The sequence below is a fragment of the Helianthus annuus genome, chromosome 17 (assembly GCF_002127325.2).
Source record: "Helianthus annuus cultivar XRQ/B chromosome 17, HanXRQr2.0-SUNRISE, whole genome shotgun sequence".
Taxonomy (NCBI): domain Eukaryota; kingdom Viridiplantae; phylum Streptophyta; class Magnoliopsida; order Asterales; family Asteraceae; genus Helianthus; species Helianthus annuus.
In genome coordinates this window covers 161,228,332-161,235,652 of record NC_035449.2, presented here as the reverse complement: position 1 = coordinate 161,235,652, position 7,321 = coordinate 161,228,332, and the positions used below count along the sequence as shown (strand labels likewise).

Genomic DNA, 7,321 nt, shown 5'->3' with positions numbered 1-7,321 from the left:
CAAGTAAGTTCGATACTTTGATCATTTTTCCTATACTATTTTTGTTAATTTGTTTTATCTATTTCATTACAATTATCGTAGTATTATGAATTTTTAGTTATATAATTGAATGATCGATGAGTTTGTGTTATATAAAGATTTGCGAATAGGACCCAAATTTTTTTTATCTCGAACAGGGCCATTATAATGCAAACCTTTTTTTTTCTCAATTTTTAACAGCGAGCATCCTACCTATGATTCTACACGTTTTTTTTCTCATACATGACTTGAATCCTTAACCATATATAAGCCTACTTGGTATCAAGGAGACAAGTTATTGAGGATGTCTCACCACGTCAATATCCAATGAGGATGCCCCTCCAAGAATGGACCAAGAGAAATGGAGGATGGGCCTTCCCCACTTATTTATTTTTTTTTTAATTTTGGCAAATTAAATATGCAATATATATATATATATATATATATAACTAAAATTAATTTAAACTCTAAAATAAATATTAGTTCATATATTACATTAAAAAACAGCCTAAACTTAAATTGTTTTTTAAAAAAACTACTAGTTTTCATTCGAAGATGACGAACACCACGATGAAGAAGAAGACATGCATAAAACTTTATAAAAATAAAGGTGGTGTATAAAAAAGTGAGAGATTGGAAAGATTTGAGTTAAAATGGAAGAATAAAAGGTATATATTTATAAACCGGGAAAAAATATTTTTTTTTTTAAAAAAAACTAGTCGTTAAACAAGTTAAACGACGGCTCTCTTTGTTTGTTTGTGGCCCGGCAACAACGTCTTGAGGAGGACGTTCACGGCGCCGACGCCCCATTGGAAATGGTATTGAGGGCCGGTGACGGTCCAAGACGAGGCAGGACGGTCCTTGTACCGAGTAGCCTAAAGATACATTTTTTCAGACCAGATGCTTTTGGGTAATTTTTTTTACTTTTCTATTTCTCTTTAAAAGTACATATATACTTTTATAAAAAATAATTAAACCGTTTTATAATAATTAAACCTTATTCTCAGTCTGCTATTTTAACTCTCTTACTATCGTTCATTAACGAAATGGACATGTTCATTAACTGTTCGCGAACACTTACCGAACACAAATGAACTCAAACAAATGTTCATGAACATAAATGTACACAAACAACATTTATTCCACAAACATACATTTATTTTAAAATAAGATATATATTTTTCATTACAAAGATTACAAAGAATCCAACAAAAAAAGCACTTAATCTATTTTATTAATGACAAATTTCTTTTATTCCATGACGCATATAGGACTTGAACCTAAGACCTCCTTCTCCCAAGGTGTTTAAAGTCTTTGTCTTTACCAATGGACCACCTAATTATCCGAACACATTTGACATAATTATCAAAAACATGATTATCACATAATTAAGAAGATTTTTAAGCTTTAACTAAGGTTTCAAATTTTTAAAAACTAAAACCAATAAAACAACAATATATATACAAAAACCTTTTAAATAAACAAACACAAATGAAGATAAACGGGCGAAAATAAATGAACACATTACCAAACATTAACGGACATAAACGAACGAATGCAACCTCTATTCATGTTCGGTCGTTTAACTTAATGAACGAGATTTCTTGTTCGTGTTCGTTCATTTATTAAACTAAACGAACAAACATAAACGAAATCCCGCCAAACGGTGCACAAACTATTCAATGAACGTTCGGTTCGTTTACAACCCTATGTACCAGTATATCTCTCTCTTAGCTATGTTCGTTAGTCATTACTAATAAACTACTTATTATCAATAAGAACACTCACATTGGAGTTACCGTCTTTAAAATTTAGAGATTTCGCCTGTTTTTCTTTTATAGACAGATCTCCATCTCCATTTCCAAAATTTAAATATTTTTGAATAATGATTCTGTTCGTAGAGATACATTATTCACATCTCCAACATTTGTAGATTGTACCTCAAACATTTTTTTGGTTTTACTATAGTATTTAGAGAAAATTACTTTTTGAGTTCTTGTGTTTTAGGGTGTTAATTAGTAGAGTTTAAAATCAAAATGTTTAATGCTTTGAGTACCCACAACCATTTTTCTTAACCATTTGACTCCAATTCCTTGCAGAGTATTAAATGCTCTGTTAAGCCAACCCCCCTCCACACGTGCAATCCACGTGAGGGGTATTTTCATCTATAAATGGTTATTGAATGCCATATTCTCTTTTATAAGACTTCCACTATGTTTGAACATCTTCCATAAACTTCACAAACCCTAATTTCTTCACCATGAACAATGAATTTGTGTGTGCATGTAGGTCTACAACAACCATACACACCTCAAGGAGTGTAAAAATCCAAGGAGGCGATTCCATTGTTATGCAAGAGAGGTAAGTATTTTATTTTCAAGATCTACCACTAATGAAACCTAATTTCCGTGTTGCATGGGTTTCAGGGAACTAACTGTGGATTTGTAAGTTGAGCGGAACCTCCACTCTGTGTACGAGCAACTGAAATTATACCCGGATTACTAAGATCCATCAACAATCATGAAGAAAAGGGACATCTAAGTGAAAAGGTTGAAGATTGTGTTAGGGCTTAGTTAGCTTTTTTTTTTTTTTTTTAATGTATGTTTTGATGGCATGAAAGTGGTTGCCATTTTATCCTAATCCCTTTTTGGCAAAAATATTGTAATGGTCAATCTGGAAGTATTTTGTACTACATAATAAGCATAACGATAATGACCTATTTTAATTTATGTGGTTCTTTGAAATGTTGTTTGGGTTTGTGATAATTTGCAATAAGTAATGGATTGTGCACTTTGTGAAACTTTGACCAAACTAGGGTAGACATTATCTACCAAAACTGTTGACAAACCAATTGTCAAAAGACTGTGAAACCAATACCAGAACAACCCCAAACCCTGCCTTTCATAAACCAAAACCAAAATACTATCAAAACAATATTAAAACCGAAAACCATACCAAAACCCCTGCCACTCATTAACCTATACCAAAACCCATGCCCCTTAAACTATACCAAAATCCCTTCCCCTCATTAACATATACCAAAACATCACGAACCAATACCAAAACCATCCCATAAACCAAAAAACTGCACAAACCAATACACTTCAAACCTGCAAACCTAACACAATAACCTGCAAACCTAATCGAAACATGCACATGGATATTACCACAATCAGCCATAACATATCTAAAGTTATAAAACCATCTAAAAGTACAATATCCAAAGTTAAGGTACCAAATTAGTTCCAACATAACAAGTTACATAAAAACTGTAGGAACCATTCACGTAATTTAAATAAAATAATCAAATTTAATTTACTGATTACAATACAGAAATGAGAAAGCAGAAAATTACAGTACAATTACAACTGAAATAAAATGAAATACAAGAACTTAAATGAAGAAGAAGGCTGAGGCACGTGTACACACGCTTCCCTTAAAACAAATTCCGAGTCTCCCAAGAGTACTCGTTTTGTTTCCCAGGGTACAACAGCCGAAGCAACGGTACTGCCGGAGTTCGCCTACAACCCGAAGGTTACCTTGAAACTTGCAGGAAGAAGATAATCAGAAGTGTGTAGAGAATTGTTTGCATATAGCTGTTGTTGCTGGTGTCCATCTGCTGTGGGTATATACAACTCCTAGGTTGAAACAGTCAAAAAAGAATTAAAGAGAGGCTTAAATTGCATTAAACGTCTTCAATGCAATTTAATACGTCATTTAATTCTCAGTCAAAGCCTGTTAACTCGTCAGTTACGAAGCGCTGGACTGAAACTGCACTGTCATTCAATGCTGGAAGCTTTTGTGCGCGCGCACGTCACCCTCGTGCGCGCGCGCCCAGGTCTGCACGCCCATGCGCGGTGCGTCCTCTTGGCTCACTGCCATGCGCGCGTGCGCCACACTGGCCCAGGTCCATGCGCGCGCGCCACGTCACCTGTGAGCCTATACGAGCACGCCACACAGTCGCGCCGTATTGGCTCACTCTGGTGCGCCGCGCACGACACATCAGGACCATGCGCGCAACCGCGCGCCTCCATGCCACGTGTACTCGTGCGCGGACTGCCACGTCACGCGCTTCGTACCCGCACGCTACTTGGTCCTTGCAGCCCCTGTGATCAACCACGCGCACGTGGTCAAAAATACAAAGGCGGCTCTCAAGCGGCGATGCGAAGTGCAAAGTGCGCCATCAAAGCGCCACATTGCACCTCATCGCCCACGCCACGCGCGCGCGCGAGCGAGCGCGAGCGCGTGCGCGTGCGAGTTAGGGTGCTCCGCACCCTTCGCGAGGACACTAGTGTGTGCTTCCATGAAACAATAAGGATGGAGAGTTCCACCTTAAATACCCATTTAAGTTCCATTTCTCCTCCGATGTGGGACAAGGTGCTACTTTCCCTTTAGTTTCGACATTGAATGTTCCAAACACCCAACTTTGAGCATCGATATCTCATTCATCTTAGCTCCGTTTTGGACGTGGTTTAGTTCGTTGCGAAGCTCTTCCAACATAGAACACAAACCCACAAATAAATATATAAAACCCGCTCATTTTATTATATTTATTTCTTGTCCAAGGTAGGAAAAAATCATTTTCCTATATTTGTGAAAAATGCTATTTTCACCTATTTTCCAACAATCCCCCACATGAAAAATGTTATTTTCATCAAATTTCCAACAATCCCCCACATGTATGGAAATGGATCTTTTCCTTGCACTTTTCAACGATAAACTTCGACAGTTTAGTATTGCAAGATAGGTAGGTTGTCACCTTTGAACCTTCTTTTGTGAAACGCACTTAGCTTACTAGCGGTGTGTAGATGCGATGTCCTTGAACATACCCCCATTTGTGTAAACGACAATACACTTCACACAATACTCTCCCTGGTTTGGCCAACTCCTCATTGTCGTGTCCTATTATGGTCTTGGAACACTAGCCTGGTTCTGCGAGAGCTCTAGGATTTGCGCACCCCACAAATCCATTTGAAGCGACCCCACTTCTCTCTAACATAGGTGATTCCCATGAATCATTAAAAGCATCATGGTTATTTGATTTCCAGAAATCATTAACCTTAATATGCTTAACCTCACTTCATGTCACTGATTGGAATGGACTAGGAAGTATATATAACTCCCTTTTATTTAGTTTTTGGGTACTCCCCCACAGTGACTTCGTTTTGGTAATATGATTAAGTTGTCCTATTGAACTTAGATCTTGGGATCTCCAGTCAACTAAGTTAGGTTTCCCTCATATTCCCATTTACCACGGGCTTTAGTCCCATTCCTCTTGACGACGTTTCTACTAACTCTCTGCTTAAGCCTTTTGTAAACGGGTCTGCAATGTTATCCTTTGATCTCACATAATCAATTGTGATAACACCCGTTGAGAGTAGTTGTCGTACCGTGTTATGTCTACGTCGCATATGCCTTGATCTGCCATTGTACATCAAGCTTTGAGCTCTACCAATCGCTGATTGGCTATAACAATGTACACATATGGCTGGCAAAGGCTTTGGCCATCTTGGAATATATTCCACGAATTGGCGTAGCCATTTCCCCTCCTCGCCTGACTTATCCAAAGCGATAAATTCAGATTCCATTGTGGATCTTGCTATGACTATTTGCTTAGAAGACTTCCAAGCAATAGCAGCTCCTCCAAGTGTAAACACGTAATCACTTGTTGATTTGGAATCTTTATTATCCGATATCCAGTTTGCATCAGTGTATCCTTCGATCACTGCTGGTTGTCGGGTATAATGCAGTCCATAATCTCTTGTGTATCTTATGTATCTGAGCACCCTCGTGATAGCCTTCCAATGATCCGCGCACGGATTGCTGATGTATCTACTTAGCCTACTCATCACCGCGTAAGCCAAGTCGGGTCTAGTACATGTCATTAGATACATTAGACTGCCAATAATTCTTGAATACTCTAACTGAGCAACTCCATCTCCTTTATTTTTCTTGAGATGTTGAGAGGTATCAACTGGAGTTCAAGCTACACTCGTATCTCCCGAGTTGAATTTTTCAAGAATTTTATCCACATAGTTAGATTGACTTAACACAAGACCATCTTGGGTTCTTATGATTTTTACTCCAAGAATCACATCCGCTAAACCCATGTCTTTCATGTCAAATCTTGCTTTCAACATGCTTTTAGTAGCTTTAATAATTTTATCATTACTCCCAATGATAAGCATATCGTCTACATAAAGGCATAAGATCACATAACCTTCATTTGTGTCTTTGAAATAAACACATTTGTCGCACTCATTTATTTGAAACCATTGTCAATCATGACATGATCAAACTTTTGGTGCCATTGTTTTGGTGCTTGCTTCAAGCCATACAAAGACTTGACGAGTTTACATACTTTACCCTCTTGACCTGGGGCGGAGAAACCTTCAGGTTGCTCCATGTAAATCTCTTCTTCTAAATCGCCATCTAGAAATGCGGTTTTAACGTCCATTTGGTGAACTTCCAAATTTCTTAATGCCGCTATAGCAAGAACCAATCAAATCGAGGTTATGCGCATCACAGGCGAGTAGGTATCAAAATAATCTAGACCTTCCTTTTGTCTAAATCCTTTAATCACCAACCTAGCCTTGTACTTATCAATACTTCCATCAGTTTTCATCTTCCTTTTGAATATCCAACGATATCCAAGTGGTTTGCAACCAGGTGGAAGATCTACTAACTCCCAAGTATGATTTTGCAATATAGAATCTATTTCATTTCTTATTGCTTCTTTCCATTGAGGTCCTTCTGAAGAGGAAACCGCTTCGCGATATGTATTGGGCTCGCCCTCAACCATATAGCTAACGAAGTCTGGACCGAAGGATTTTTCAACCCTTGGCCTTTTACTTCGCCTACGATCACTTTCCTCAACCTCAGGTCGTTCATGTGTGTTATCATGAACTACCTCATCAACTGGTGTAGAAGAGCTTTCACCTACTTCAAAAGTAGGTGTTGATGACGTTGCATGTGTTTGTCTTCTCAAAGGAAACACATTTTCAAAGTAAGACACAACGTTAGGATTCACCTCCATGATAGTGTTTACGTGTACATCAGGATTCTTGGACTCATGTACAAGAAAGCGATGTGCACTACTTTGATGCGCATACCCAATAAATATGCAATCAACAGTTTTGGGTCCTATCCTAAGAGCCTTAGGAGGTGGTACAATCACCTTGGCTAGGTACCCCCACACTTTCAAGTATTTGTATGAAGGTTTCTTCCTTTTCCATAACTCATATGGAGTTTCGTCTCTCTTTTGGAATGGTATCTTATTCAAAAGATAATTAGCCGAGAGAAT

The 7,321-nt window shown here is 38.0% G+C and overlaps 1 long non-coding RNA gene across 1 annotated transcript; it reads left to right on the top strand.

Moving 5' to 3' along the window:
- Window positions 1–2,239: 2,239 nt before the first annotated feature.
- Window positions 2,240–2,747, top strand: LOC110926185. The gene is made up of 2 exons (XR_002585026.2): window positions 2,240–2,379; window positions 2,445–2,747. It is a non-coding gene; the product is annotated as an uncharacterized LOC110926185 (long non-coding RNA).
- The last annotated feature ends 4,574 nt before the right edge of the window (window positions 2,748–7,321 follow it).